The 16,632-nt window shown below is 34.6% G+C and overlaps 1 pseudogene; it reads right to left on the bottom strand.

Moving 5' to 3' along the window:
* Positions 1 to 1,295: 1,295 nt before the first annotated feature.
* On the bottom strand, positions 1,296 to 14,264 carry LOC148941372 (uncharacterized; annotated as a pseudogene).
* Between the last annotated feature and the right edge of the window lie 2,368 nt (positions 14,265 to 16,632).

Here is a 16,632-nt window from a genome sequence, read left to right as displayed (position 1 = left end):
ATATATATATATATATATATATATATATATATATATATATATATATATATATATATATATATATATATATATATATATATATATATATATATATAAATCAACTATTAAACTATCTCTGCATAATGGTTTTAGACGGGACTGTTCAGGAAACATATAGTTTTGAGTAAAAAAAGAAAAAAATGGATGCTGCACTAGACCCTTAAGGTCCGGTCCGGCGGCACTGATCTCCGTCTCAAGGCCCTTCAGCCAGGAAGTACAATGGGGAATGAGGGCCTTAGTTTTCAGTAAAATGCAAATGACGTATTAGGCATTTAAACTTTTACAATTAGGGAAAAGGGCAGCAGCCAAACTTTGTTCGTAGTAATTTTGTTTGTTTTAAGCTTGATTTCTGTATTCAATTCAAATTTTTTCGTTTTAAGATTTATTTATTCATTTATATTAGCTAGTACCTATTGTATGCTTTTTTGTGTATTGTTGTTAAAATTGATTTTTGTTCATTTTGGTTACTTAGACAGCGTAGTTTATGACGTCATTGCAATATTACATTCAGGTTTTTAATAGAACGTCATTGTGATTGCATACCTGCAAGCAGTCAGTCTGTGATTGCAATGACGTCTGCAAGCAGACGTCATTGTATAAGCATCACAGACGTTTGAAATATTGATGTCACTTGCAATATATATTGGATTTCTCAGGCTGGGGCAATCATTAATTCAGCCAATCTTATAGAGTGATATACTACAGAGCATAAAATGAATACCATAGAAAAAGAAGAGCTTAACTTTCTTTCAAGTACGAGAAGTGAACCCGAACCAGCTATTGCTGCTATGACTAGCAAAGAAAAAGAGATTCCAGTAAAAGAGGCTCCAGATGAGAGTGAAGAAGATCCCGTTTGTCATTCTGGTAGGAAGAGTAGAGTCAAATCCATTAATAAGGAGTTGAAAAGGAATGAGGGAAAAGAGAAACCCCGGAAGGTTACTGAGAAAGAAGAAAAACTTATTTCTCAAAGTAGTAAGAAGAGATTTAACCAGACGAGAGGTAAAAATGGAGCTAAATTAGCCTCTAATGACCTCTCGAGACAGCCTGATGAAGCTTTAAAAGAATTTTTTGAAGTTGAAAAAGAAGAATCCACCGAAAAAGAAATACAAGCTATTCTTAAAAAAGTGCTAGCATGCTTCCAAAAGGTATTGGAAGCTTCAGAAAAAGAAGAATTTATCGAAAAAGAAACAAAGCTATTCTTGAAAAAGTGCTAGCAGATTTTCTTAAGGTATTGGAAGCTTCAGAAAAAGAAGAATTTATCGAAAAAGAAACAAAGCTATTCTTGAAAAAGTGCTAGCAGATTTTCTTAAGGTATTTGAAGCTTCAGACAAAGAAGCAAGCACCGAAAGAGAAATGAAAGCCATTCTTGAAGAAAAATCAGCAGATGTCCTTGGTAAGGCTGAAAAAGAAATGCTAGCTAAAATGCTATTTTTATAGTCTTTGCATTTATCCCTAAAGCTTTAGCAGCTTTAGAAGAAAGAGGATACACAGAAAAAGAAGTGTTAGCTATTGGTGAAAAATACAAGCATATTTCCATAAGGAAATTTTTGAAGCTTCAGAAAAAGAAGAATGCACCAACAAAGAAAAGAATTTTTTTTTGAAAATTTCTTACCATCTTTCCATAAGGGATTTTCCCAAGCTTTAGAAAAAGAAGACTTAACCGAAGAAGAAAAGCAAGCTATGCTTACATATTTCGATGCTAATATTAGAGAGATGGTACCTCTTTGAACCCTGGCAGAAAGTTCAAATAATTCTACTCTTTCTAATCCCAACAAGGAACAAGTGAAATCTCTGTGGACACCTAAAAGAAAACATAAAAGCAAAAACAAAAACATAAAAGGTGGTAAAAAAAGAAGAACAAAGAAAAAAAAAAAGAAAACAACTTCAATCTTATTGTGGTAAACCATTCACTGTGGAAAACCAAATTCTATCGTTTTTTTCCTTTGTTAAATTTAGTAAAACTTTTGTTTACAGATAAACCTTGTCAAATTTATTACTTGTGTCCTTTTTGGACATATAAAGAAAAGAGAGTATAGTCTTGAAACTAGGAATGTTGGGTTGGTTGAAAAATTTGTTCCTATTACTACCAGAAGTAAGGTTTCCATTTGGTATATAAGCTCTGAAGCTTGGAAGAGACATTCAGAATAAGCAAAAGGTAAACTTTTGAAGAATTCTGTTCTTCTGTTTCGATGTGTTTTTTTTAACCAATAGTCTAGACATGGATTGATTGGATTGATTTTAGAGTGAGCTTACGTTTTTATATTGTTAAGAAATTTTGCTTTGTATTTTTTTATGACTGGGTTAGTGTTAGAATGTGTTGGGGATATGAATGAGTTCTAGATAATGGCTTTGGGATTCATGGAAGTCCCCAGCAAACACACGGTATTGATTTTATAATGTTTGATTATTATTTTGTACGGTCGAGGAAGAGGGAGGACAAACAGATTTTTCCCGAGGAAGTGTAATAACAGTTGTTTTGCATGTTATTGGGTCATTTCTAACGCGCTAGTTTGTGTTTTTTGTTATTTTTAGCATTACAGTAAACTTTAATTCTTTTTCGTGACTTGTTTGCTAATAAAATAAAAGAAAAAACACTACAGTGGACAAAAAGGAGTAGTCAATTTTTGAGAATATCATATTTAGAAAAAAAATGAAGATAGTTCATGAAATAATACAAGTTCAGGAAATAATACACAATATAAAACAAGAGCTGAAGAAAGAGTCTGAAAACATCACAGAAAATGCACGGAGGACAGAGATACGTTGCACAGATTGATACAATATACTCAAAAAAACTGGGTAGTCCACGTTCAGGCTATTGACAAATGAATTACCTTTTTCGGGAGTCCAGGGGGTTTTCCTCCATGCATTATCGTTAGTAAAACTTTTGAACACATCTTATTTTACCACTAAGTTTTAGTTAAAGGACAAATAGGAACACAAGTGCCTTCACAAGGGACGACCACCAGCAAATTGTTTAAATCTGTTGTTTATAAACTTATATTTTCCAAGTTGACTTTTAACCATCTTTTTACATTGGCCAGTTAACACTGACATGGTTTAATTAAGAACAGACAATACCTACTAGAAACAATGAGAATGGATCAAAGAGCTTCTAAATAATTCAATGTATATTTAAATGTCGTGCCAACCTCAAAGTTTTACTAAATTTTGTCAGATTAAAGAATCTAAGCCATCCTTGGTCTTCGGTACGGACACAGCTGATACTGGCCAATTTTCCATATATAATGTCACATTAAGCAACCTGAGTCATCATCCTTGATCATCAATACTTACCCAGTTAATACAGATCAATTTTCAATATATAAGGTCAGCTTAAAGAACATGACCCATCCTTGCTCTTTGGTATTGAGCCAGTCAATACTATCCAAATTCAGTATATAATGTCAGATTAGTGAGCCTGAGCCACACTTGGTCTTTGGTACTGACTCAGTTAATACTTACCGATTTTCAGTATATTTTGTAAGATCAAAAAACCTGAGCCATCCCCGGTCTTTGGTACTGATGCAGGCATTACTGACCAATCATCAGTATATAATGTCAGATTAAATAATATGATCCTTCAGTGCTAGTAATAAGGTATAAGGTAAAGAATTTGAAATTAAAGACCGGTTTAGGTTAGAATCTAACTAAGAAGGCAAGGTCAAGCTGTTTGAAGAAGATTTTGAGACAGGTTTTTATAAGAGAAATTTATTAGCTAATAAAGAAAAATAAGAGTCGTTAAAAGTATTAATTAGTAGAAGAACAAAGCACCATTCATATCCCCAACACATTCTGACACTAACCCAGTCATAAAAAAATACAAAGCAAAATTTCTTAACAATATAAAAACGTAAGCTCACTCTAAAATCAATCCAATCAATCCATGTCTAGACTATTGGTTAAAACAAACACATCGAAACAGAAGAACAGAATTCTTCAAAAGTTTACCTTTTACTTATTCTGAATGTCTCTTCCAAGCTTCAGAGCTTATATACCAAATGGAAACCTTACTTCTGGTAGTAATAGGAACAAATTTTTCAACCAACCCAACATTCCTAGTTTCAAGACTATACTCTCTTTTCTTTATATGTCCAAAAAGGACACAAGTAGTAAATTTGACAAGGTTTATCTGTAAACAAAAGTTTTACTAAATTTAACAAAGGAAAAAAACGATAGAATTTGGTTTTCCACAGTGAATGGTTTACCACAATAAGATTGAAGTTGTTTTCTTTTTTTTTTTCTTTGTTATTCTTTTTTTACCACCTTTTATGTTTTTGTTTTTGCTTTTATGTTTTATTTTAGGTGTCCACAGAGGTTTCACTTGTTCCTTGTTGGGATTAGAAAGAGTAGAATTATTTGAACTTTCTGCCAGGGTTCAAAGAGGTACCATCTCTCTAATATTAGCATCGAAATATGTAAGCATAGCTTGCTTTTCTTCTTCGGTTAAGTCTTCTTTTTCTAAAGCTTGGGAAAATCCCTTATGGAAAGATGCTAAGAAATTTTCAAAAAAAAATTCTTTTCTTTGTTGGTGCATTCTTCTTTTTCTGAAGCTTCAAAAATTTCCTTATGGAAATATGCTTGTATTTTTCACCAATAGCTAACACTTCTTTTTCTGTGTATCCTCTTTCTTCTAAAGCTGCTAAAGCTTTAGGGATAAATGCAAAGACTATAAAAATAGCATTTTAGCTAGCATTTCTTTTTCAGCCTTAGCAAGGACATCTGCTGATTTTTCTTCAAGAATGGCTTTCATTTCTCTTGAGAACAAAGCACAAAGTATTAATTCCCCCACAACCCTCAGGGCAAGGGTTTTAAATTATGCCCTGGAGGCATATAAGGTTTTTATAGAAGGCGTTGTCGTAGAAACTTCAAACCAGGCTCATTCAATTGGAAATTTGAAGGGCTAGTACACTTTTTAATAGTCGAAAGTGATTGGAGGGCAACTAGGCCCCCTCGCCCATCATTCCCCCAAACACATCCCATAAAATTTTTGAGATAGCCATTTTGCTCAGCGTAGTTGATTTCTAGATAGAAAATATGTTTCTGAGGAGGATACTCCCCCACAACCCTTAAGGCAAGGGTTTAAGTTATGCCCTGGGGGCATATAATGTTTTTATAGAAGGCGTTGTCGTTAAAACTTCAAAAAACACTCATTCGATTGGGAAATCAAAAGGCTAGTGACCTTTTTAGTAGTCGAAAGTGATTGGAGGGCAACTAGCCCTGCCCCCTAGCCCATTATTTCTCCAAATACTTCCAATAAAAATTTTTATATTGTCATTTTCTTCACCGTGGTAGAATTCAAAATAGAAATTATGTTTTAGAGGCGGACACTCCCCCACAGCCGTTAGGACATGGGTTTTAAGCTAGGCCTTGGAGGCATATCCGGGTTCTATTGAAATCGTTGTATTAGAAACTTCAAAAAAGGTTCAATCGATTGCAAATTCAAAGGGCTAGCGCCCTTTTTAATAGTCAAAAGTGATTGAAGGCAACTAACCCCCCCACGCCCTTCATTCCTCCAATCACAGCCAATAAAAATTTTGATTTCCAGATAGAAAATATGTTTTTGAGGAGGACACTCCCCAGAAAATATATTTTTGAGGAGGACACTCCCCCACAACCCTCTCGGTAAGGATTATAAGTTATGCCCTGGAGGCATATAAGGTTCTTATTGAAATATTTGTCGTAGAAACTTGAAAAATGGCTCATTAGATTTGAAATTCAAAGGGATAGTACCCTTTGTAATAGTCAAAAGTGATTTGAGGGCAACTAACCCACGTCACGCCCACTTTTTCCCCAAACAAATCCAATCAAAATTTTTAGGTAGCCATTTTTTCAACGTAGTTGAAAGTTTTAGAAATTAGTTCCTTAAGGATGACAACCCCTCCCCGCACAGCCCTCAAGGCAAGGGTTGTAAGTTATGCCCTGGGGCATAGAAAGTTTTAATTGAAAACGTTGTCGTAGAAACTTCAAAAGGGCTCATTCAATTGGAAATTGAAATGGATAGTGCCTTTTTTATGTTTACAGTGATTGGATAGCAACTAACGCCCCTCTCGTGCCCTCCCCCCATTTGACAAAACACATCCAATCAAAATTTTGAGATACCCATTTTGTTCAACGTAGATGAACGTTTTGGAAATTAGGTCTCATAGGATGATAACCCCCTCAGAGCCCTCAGTGCAAGGGCTGTCAGTTATGCCCTGGGGGCATATAAGGTTTATATAGAAAGTTGTTGTATAAATCATAGGCAGCACGATCGCGCTTCCTAAGTAAAGAACAGGGACACTCGAGAACGAGACAAGAAACGGGGACTAGGTAAAGAGGAGGACACTCCCCTACGACCCTCAGGGAAACGGTTTCTAAGTTATGCCCTGGGGGCATATAAGAACGATGTTGGCAAAATGTATTATTCATTAATTTTTTCCTTTAGAGCAGGGCAGTTCGTGTCGAAGAAGTTGTCGTAGAAACTTCGAAAAGCGCTCATTTAATTGTAAATTGGAGTGGCAAGTGCCCTTTTTAATAGTCAAAAGTTATTGGAAGTCAACTAACACCCCTCTCACGCCCACTATTTCCCCAAACACATCCAATCAAAATTTTGGGATAGCCATGTTGTTTAACGTAGTTGAAAGTTCTGGAAATTTTGGTCTTAGAGGATGACATCCACCCTAACAGACCTTAGGGTAAGGGTTTTAATTAATGCCCTGGGGGTATATAAGGTGTTTATAGAAATCACTGTCGTTTCCAAAAGGGCTCGTTCGATTGGAAATCGAAAGGCCTAGTGCCCTTTTTAATAGTTGAAAGGGATTGGAAAGCTTGACATTTTCATAGTAAAGATCGAAGTGGGTATAATGTTTTATTTTTTCTCTTGTTGTTGTTTAGACCAGGGTACTTCATATTGAAGGAGTTGTCGTGGGAACTTCGAAAAGGGCTCATTTGATTGAAAATAGAAAGAGCTGATGCCCTTTTTAATAGTCGAAAGTGATTTGAGGACAACTAATCTTCCTTTCACTCCTACCCTCCCACGCCCACCCCTCACCCACGCCAACCCTCCCATTTCTGCTCTTAAAATTTAATTATATCAAAATAGTGTAAGTGTATCCAAGCTATCAAAGAAAGTAAACAGATTTTTTTTGTGAATAGTACCAAGTTTTCCATTTCAGGTCATCTAGAGGAGGTATGAAACTAAATTAAACAGTACTATTTGTGTCCAGATTTTTAAAAGGGTGTATGTTGTTAAAAATTGCTGAAAATTTTTCTACAGCATACAAATAGCATGCCAAACTATAAAGTCTTCAAAAACGAAAATATTTAAGTATTATTTTCTTTTTCCCTGAAAAGACTATGTCAATATAAAACGATCAGAAATTAATTAAAAAAAACTTTTCCCACAAAATAAGTTTTTCAAAGAGAAGTAAAGAACTCCATCAAACAAACAATGAGCAAAAATAAAATCAAATAATCTACAAAGCGTGAAACTACCACAAATCAGCATCGATAAATAAATGAAACCCAAAACGAACAGAAATTACAATAATTAACCAAGTCAAACTCATAACGAGGAGAAATTAACATAAGTTGGGCTTAAAACTCCTATGTCTTCCCAAGGCCAGAACAAAATTTGTAGTTTAATGAAAAAATACAAATGAATTTGCATTGTCAGTTTAATATACATATACTGATATTTAGTAATCAAAATGGTAATATTATTTGATTTATTAAAGTTATAATACTTGTTCAGTAAAGTGCAAATTTTGTTCTGGCCTTGGGAAAGCATATTCAATTCGTCCCTGACTACGCAAAAGCGTCAAAGTCACACACCGAATGCAAAACTACTGCCGATAGCTGCGCTAATAATGCGCCTCGTACGCAATTTGATGAGTCGATGATGAGTTAATGTCAAATTTTCAATTGTTGTTTTTTAAGATAGTCCAATCAGGATGAGATTTAGGGGATATTTTTGAATATTTATTAAAGCAAATGAAGGCTACGAATAACAGTTTATGCAGATACATCATCGAACCTCATTAGTCCTCAGTTCTATAGATTATGAGCAAGCATTTGATTCAGCTGATAGAAAAGGTTTAGTGAAGGTCCTATCCTTGTACGGTAAACCAGATAAATACAACAAAGTGATTAGTGCTATATGCGAGAATAAAATTGAAGCGGTTAAGGTAGGAAATAAGGTTACTTTGTCCTTTGTCCTAACTTTGTCTTTGGACTTTGGCCTAACTAAGGAGCACAGAAAAGGCAGTCGTAGAACATTGAATAAATTGAGGATGTAAAACTCCCCTACACTTAATTAAGCTGACGATTTAAGCAGCGTATTCGATTGGAAATCGAGAGTTCTAGTGCCCTTTTTAAGAGTCAAAAGTGATCGGAGGGCAACTAGCCCTCAAGCCCTATTTCTCCGAATACATCTGATAAAAATTTGAGGTAGCCATTTTGTTAAAAATATTTCAAAGATCAAATAACAAAACTCCTTTACGTATGGCCATATCGTTAAAAATAGTTCAAAGGTCAGATAAAAAAAAAATCCTGTGTCGACACCCCCCCCCCCCGGGCCCGGGGAGGCGTTGAAAGTATTGCTCTGGGGGCATATATATTTTTTATGGAAGGTATGCTCGTATAAACTTCGGAGAGGGCTCATAAGATTGGATATTGAAAGTTTTCGTTCACTTTATAAGAGTCAAAAGAGATCAGAGGGCAACTAGCGCCCCCTCTCCACGCCCTATTTTCCGCAAACCCATCCAGTAAGAACTTTTAGGGAGCATTTTTTTCAAAATAGTTCAAAGGTCAGATAACAAAAACTCCGTTGTAGACACAATCCCCCAGGGCCTGGGGGACAGGAATTGTAAGCTGTGTCAGGGAGCCGTATGTGGTTCTTATGAAAGAGATGCTCGTATAAACTTCAGAGAGGGTTCATTTGGACGGAAATTAAAAGTTGTAGCTCATTTTCTCAGAGTAAAAAAATCGTAGGGCAACTAGCTCCTCCTGCCCTCCACGCTTTTGGGTTTATCGGATGGATAAACCCATCCGATAAAAATTTGAGCTGAAAATTTTGTTAAAAATAGTTCAATCATCAGGTAATACAATTCCGGGGTCAAGGACAACCCCCCAGGGCATAGGGACAGGCGTTGTAAGTTATACTCTGGGGATATTTATGGTTCTTATAGAAGGAATGCTTGTATAAACTTCAGAGAGGGCTCATTTGATTGAAAACAGAAATTTCTAGTTTACTTTTAAAGAGTTAAAAGAGACCTAAGGTTATTTATCCCCCCCCCCCACGCCGTTTTCCCAAAACCCATAAAAACTTTGAGGTAGCCATTTTGTTGAAAATAGTTCCAACATCAGACAATAAAAAATCCGAGGTTGACACAAACCCATTTTTTTACTTTGATACCAGTTTTGATACTTTGATGAGCATTTGATTTTTTTTTTTTAAGTTTGATTTTGATATATGGATTTTTAAAAACTTGAAACTTTTTGCAATTAAAAACGAACAAAAATTAGTTAAAAAGAACTTTCCAAAAATAAGTTTTTCAAAGAAAACCAAAGGCCATTTTAAACTTAAGCTCAGCAGATACAAATACCTGTTAAAATTCAAACGCAAAACAACCAGAAATTACTATGAAAAAATAAATGAAATCCAAAACGAACAGAAATTAAATAAACAATCATAGGAAAAACATACAACAAGTAATAATATAAATGAATAAATAGATCTTAAAGCGAGTAATATTTAGACTGAATATGAAAATCAAGCTTAAAACGAAAAAAAATATTTTCCTATTGAAGTATAAATGAAGCTTAAAACGAAAAGAAATCAAATAAATAATCAATACAAACAAACATGCAATAGATATTAATGTAAATTAATAAATAAATCTTAAAACGAGTGAAATGTAAACTGAATATACAAATCAAGCTTGAAAGGAACAAAAATTACTACAAATAAGAGTTTGGGTATCACCTCTTTCTCTCACTGTAAGATCCGTAAGCAGGTTGTCGAAAGGGCGAAACAGCAATATCTTAGGAATGCTTTGGTGTGTGAAGTTGAAACTAAAAGGGCTTGTTGTGATGGATTTTGAACTAGCCAAAAGAAAATATTTGCATCCTAATGCTACTGCTTCTACTTATATCATTACTACTTCTGTTATTACCACTACTTCTACTACTACTACTGCCACTAAACCTAAGACTACTACTGCTATAAAACTAGGGTATTCAGACGAAGAATTTGGGATATATTGAAATTGTATGGAAATAAATCGGAACACTCTATGCCCACACAGGTTGTCAAGAATACGTCTCAGAAATGTTTCAGGAATGGTTGATGGTATTAAGTTGAAACCTTCAGCATGTGTTGAAAGGGATGTTGAAGATACTAAACGTGCTATGCGCATACTTCTACTTATGCTACTACAACTATTGCTACTACACAAGCTAAGGGTGTTAAGGTGAAGCTTTTAAGGAATATTCAGGTGGATGCTGACCTAAATCAAAACAAACTATGAGCTTGTGGACTTTCATAAAGGTGACAAAGCAATATCTCAAAAACGGCTTACATTATTGTGTTAGACCTTTAAGGGTAAGTTGTGGCAGATTTTTCAGTTGAAACTTTTAGGGAGCGTTTAGCGGCAGTTTCGATTAAACGAAAAAACTGTATGTATGCAGGTTTTCAAAAGAGCACATAGGCAAGCCCATTCATTTTCCAAACCCATTCAGTTAAAATGTTGAGACGACCATTTTGTTCAGCATAATAGAACAATCCAGGAACTAGTACTCTAAGGCATGTCACTGGGCATATATTGATATTGGGCATGTCAACCCCCTCAGAGTTCTGAAATTGGCCCATTATACTTTAAAACAAAATCAAAAGGTATTGTATGCATGGTTGCTAATAAGACACCTCACCAATATATTTAGAAAAACTGGGGGTACTAAGTTGAAACTTTTGGAAGCACTACTATTAGTAAACCTGCTCTTACAATTTAAATAAATAAAAAGAGTGTAAGTACACCCAGGTTGTCAAACAGCGTAGATAGAATCTTTTGGGAATGATGTTAAGTTTTATTTTTCAGGTCAATTTAAGGAGGTTTAAAATTAAATTTACAAATACTATTTGTGTCAGGATTAAAAATTGTTGACAAAGTTTCTTGAACATACAAATATTAAGCCATAATATGAATTCTTATAGGAAAAAAACGAAATGATATAAAAACGATTCCATGAAACATATTGCTACGTCAATAAAAAACAAAAATGAACAGAAATTAATTTAAACAACTTTTTCCACAACACAGGTTTTCAAGGAAAAGTAAAGAGCTCCATTGAGCCAAAACTGAACAGAAATGAAGTCAAATAATCTTGCAAGCGTAAAAGTATCATAAATCGCTATCAGTAAATAAATGAAACTCAAAATGAACAGAAATTACAACAAATAGCCAAGTCAAAGTCAAAACAAGCAAAATAAACACAAATAGGGCTGATAATCCTCATGCCTTCTCAAGACCAGAAAACTATTTGCACTTTACTAAAAACAAAATTTTAAATCTTTTTACTTTTTTTACTTTAATAAATAAAAATTATTAAAAATTTTGAGGAATAAAGACCAGTATATTTAAATTAAACTGACAATCCACGGTCATTTGTTTGTTTCTTTTTATTAAAGAGGAAATTATTGTCTGATCTTGAGAAGGCATGGGGATTATCAGACCTACTCATGTCAATTTTTGTTCGTTTTGAGTTTGACTCGGCTATTTATTGTAATTTCTGTTTGTTTTGAGTTTCATTTATTTAATGATAGTGAACTGTGGTACTTTTACGCTTGGAAGATTGTTTGACTTTACTTCTGCTCATGTTTAGCTTAATGCAGCTCTTTACTTTTCTTTGAAAAACTTGTTTTGTGTGAAGTTTTTTTAAATTAATAATTAGTAAAGATGGTTGGAGCAGTGAGGGTGTTAAAAGTAGAATAGCTAAGGCTCAGGTTTTTTTTTTCATGACTGAAAAAAGTTTGTAAGAATAAGAAGATAAGTCTACAAACCAAGATTCTACAATAATGGAAGCTACAGTGATGACAGTGGTCAAGTATGGTTTTGAAGAATGGGCGCTCTGTAAAACGGAGAAGATTTGCTTTATATTTTCCAGAGAAATTGCTTACGGACTGTTTTGGGTACCTGACTGACTGACCAGGTTTCAAACAGTAGGCTCTAAGAAAAGCGTGCTTCAATTCCGCTTTTTAGGGCTATAATAAAGAAAAGATTGAGATTGCTAGGGTACGTTCTGCAGACGAAGGACGACAGATTGACTACGAGTGTTCTTTTTGGCCAACCATCTAGGGCTAAACAGAAAGCAGTTCGTCTGCAGTTTGGGTGGAAGGATGTTGTAAAGAAAGACTTAATGGAAATAGGAACTTCCTGGGAGGGTGCAAAGAGGGAGGCTTTGAACAGACTGGGATGGAGGAAGGACGTGCTTAGCTGTGTTGACCTCAGCCCGCTTGGTGCTGTAGTGAGTTGTTACTGATAGTAGTAGATACTAGGCCCGTTCATTTTTCACTAAGATCTTACATCTAAGATCTCACATTTTTTTGCAAAGATTTCCATTATTATAACTTATCTTTGTTCTAAGTTCTCACAGCTCACTGATGTTAGCAAAAAGTGTGAAAGACGCCATTATTCTGCCATATAGAACAATGATGAGAGAACTTTGACGATATACTCATCATTGTTCTCGGACCACTGATCAGAGCAGAATGATGAAAGACGTTTCCAAAATAACACCAAAAGATGTAAGATCTTAGAGCTAAGATTTCACTTTTAAGCGTTATTTGTCAATATATGTAAGATCTTAGCACATAGATGAGTAAAATAACGGCCCTAATGATGTTAGAGCAAAGAAATAGAGTATTTGCATTTATTTTGTGAAAAACAGGCACGCGCTAATTCATGGTCCTTTTAAAGTCATAGAGAATGGTAGTTTAATTTCACCTTCGCAATAATTTAGAAACAACACGCAATAATCAAAAAAAGGAAAATATTTTAAACAACTTAGATAACTTTAAAGAAATAAGTATTTCAGGTATTTTAGCACATAGTTCTGCTCTCCCATCTTCAGTGGTAGAGTAAGAAAACAGATGAAAAGAAAAAACCTTGAATAACACAAACAACAGAAAAAACAGTACAAATTAACCTAAACAAAGTGAACAAATAAAAAAAGATTTAGAACAGGCAGTTTGGGCGACAACATAAAGGTGCAAGGATGAAACTTATCTCAAGTATGCTTTCTGCATGCAAAAACCACCCAAAACGGAGTGGAAAGAGGAAGGATTGAAGTCATACCTGAGTTTATGCTTTGTGAAAACAACGATGCCAAATGTATGTGTATCTTCTATTTTCTCAACCGAAACCAATAGCCAATGAAGATATTAACAAATCCCAATCTAGACAAGAGTTCCTTTGGATGAGTGATAGTTAGATAGGGGAAGAATTCCCCGAGCTTTTCATTCTCAAAAGCTAAACTGAAACTGCTTAAACATTTGCTGGGGCCAAACTGCTCTTATTTTGTTCATTTTGAACTCAAAAGTTCAATTCCCTTAAACATAAAACAATAGTTGCTTAACCTAATCAACCAGATGATCCCAGTCAAATTAAAATTGAAATATAAAATAAAGCCAAGAAATGAAAACCACTTAATAGATTTGAGATGTCTTGTACATTATTATTTGGATGTATCAAGGAATTTAGAGCAATTTTTGTGTCAAGCAATCTTTACCATTAAAGATCAACTTCACAATTTTTGTACTATCTGAAGCTTCAGTAAAATGTAAATTTTTAAACACTTAATGTCTTTCTTGCTGTCACAATCTTCAATGTGTCATCCAAGAACCTATTTTTCACAGCAATTTCACCATCTTCAACAACTGGCTCTGAAAGCCCATCTGAGGATCCAGGTGAACTTGAAATATTACTTAGAGCTTCGTGGTGGTCACGCCTGCTTACATGATTTTGTTGAGGTGCTCCTAAAACTGAACTACCAGAATTTGCATTGATACTTGAATCCACTTCCAATATTTGTCCACTGCTGAAACTATAATTGGGGTTGGCGGGGTAATGCTGGTACTTCAGTGGACTTCCAAAGAAAAACAAGAAGAGCACAAATATTAAACTCAATACTCGAGAGGTTTCTATAAAAGGAACTATAACAATAACTTCCGTTCCTTCTAGACTCATGTCCTTTTAATAGCTTCGATAAAAACGTAAAAAAAAAGGTAGCTTGCAAAAAAATGTCTCCTAAGATTGTAAAAGTACTCAGAGGAAAAATCATCTCATTGAAAGGTTGTGACATAAACGATGCAGTGTGAAAACTGTAAACTACCTGTGAAAGGACTTCAAATCACTAAGCCAAAGTAAGAATATCAACTAACTTAGGGTTCTAGCAATAGCAGAGAGACAGAAAGGTTGCATTTTGATGGTGTAGTTCTTGGAAACTGGCTACATTTCGGTTCCTTTTAACATTTCCCTGTTGGGGAAAAACAAGCCAAAATTTTTGACCTACCACCTCCAGCCCACTTAAGACAATATAACTGTGAAGAAATTTCAAGCAGTATTTCCGTAATTTGATTAAAAAAAACAGCAACAGGTAACAAAAGACAGAAAAAGGAAACAGATACTGTGGCCAAAGCCTTAGTTAGGGATCTGTCCTTCTATGGTATACCAGATAAGTACATTTACGTCATTAATCATATCTATAATCTTTGATGTGGATGGTTTGGTGTTAAGTTAAGAGTTAAGAAGGGCTGTGTCATTTACCCGTTTATTTTGATTATTTATTACATCTAGGACTTTGTCCTAAGTAACCCAGCAAAATCTGTGGGAGATCATACAAATCAAATATGAAGGTGATACTTTTCCTGACTTAGATTATACGTTATGTTTGATTATTCAGGCTGTAAAACTAGGCTGAAGAACCTACGTTAAGAAGAAATTTGCGTTGACTAGGAATAAACAAGGGTCGAGAGAGGATGTTAGCGAAACAAAAAATCCACCGAAATCACAATTGTACTTACTTAAACAACATTATTAGTAAACACAATGGATGCAAAGAGAATATAAAAAGTAGAAGAGGCAAGGTGCAGGGTGTTTTTCAATACATGAAAAATAATTGGAAGGATAGGGAAGATAAGTCTGAGAACTAGGATTAGAATATTGAAAACTACAACAAGATCTGCACATATTCACCAGCTATGATTCTTTAATTTGAGCTTCAGGACGTTCCAGCCAAAATTATTCAGCCTTCTTCCTCTTTCTTCATCTTAAAGCAGACTGTCTTTCTATGACTGCTTGCTGCAGTTTATATGTCCTATAGCAGCTATTTGAATTCCATACCCTGGATTAACCTAGTGTATATTTCAAGTTCAATACCTTTGCAAGAGTGCAGTCAACCAGGCGTTTAAATAAAGATGATATTTGTGGAATTTGAGGGCCTCTTAATCATTTATTTCCTGCTTCAGTCTTTATTTAGAATGTGTGGCATTAACACCTTCTTTTTAGATAAAAGCTCTTTCAACCATTTGAATAAAAACTTGCTTAACCTTGAGAGGGATTTGCCCAAGTATATTTATTGGAGGAGTTTACTTACAATGGTACACCTTTAGCTGGGTCTATTGGCAGTTGACAATTCCCTTGGGGACATTCTACATTATATTGCTGTTCTCCTTTTTTGTTGAAAAGGCTAAGGGCATTAAGGTGAAAGTTTGGAGTTTAGGGGTATGTTGCGCTAAATCAAAGGGCATTATGTGCATTTAGTTTGTCATGAATAAGGTTTTTAACATTTTAGGCCACCAGCCCCTTCCCATGTCCTTATTGGTTGCTTTTCCTCCAAAAATATTCAATAAAACTAAAAAAGATACACCTTAAAAAACAAAAATAGATATGTTTTTTCATAACTTTTATGCAGACAGTTGCTTTTGATTTAGCTCAACACACCCATCAACATGTTCAGAAATTTTGCCTCAATACCCTTTGCATTTTTAGGCACACCCAGGATCAAACATTCACCCCTTTCCAAATGATTAATTAAAAAAACTTTTTTTTTACAAAAAAGTTTTTCAAAGAAAAGTAAAGAACTCCATTAAACCAACAATAAGCAAAAATAAAATCAAATAGTCTACCAAGCGTGAAACTACCACAAATCAGCATCAATAAATAAGTGAAACCCAAAACGAACAGAAATTACAATAAATAACCAAGTCAAACTCACAACGAGCGGCAATTAAAATGAGTAGGGCTGAAAATCCCTATGCTTTCCCAAGGCCAGAACATTATTTGCGTTTTACTGACAAAATATAAATGTTTTTACTTTTATAACTTTAACAAATCAATTAAATAACATTTTGATTGCAAAATATTAGTATATTAAACTGACAATGCTCATTCATTTGTGTTTTTTTTTTCAGGAAAGTACAAATTATGTTATGGCCTTTGTCTTTCTAAGGCCACCGACAAAGCAATGGTGAGTGTTCCTGCTTGGGCCACGAGAGAACAAGGTTCGACTCTCCATTGGAGACAAATTTGTAATATATATTTAATTTACAGCAAT

The sequence above is a fragment of the Artemia sp. Qi Xiang Cuo genome, chromosome 18 (assembly GCF_049724085.1).
Source record: "Artemia sp. Qi Xiang Cuo chromosome 18, ASM4972408v1, whole genome shotgun sequence".
Classification (NCBI taxonomy): domain Eukaryota; kingdom Metazoa; phylum Arthropoda; class Branchiopoda; order Anostraca; family Artemiidae; genus Artemia; species Artemia sp. Qi Xiang Cuo.
Note: the sequence above shows the minus strand (reverse complement) of the source record. Positions and strands in the feature narration are given on the sequence as shown.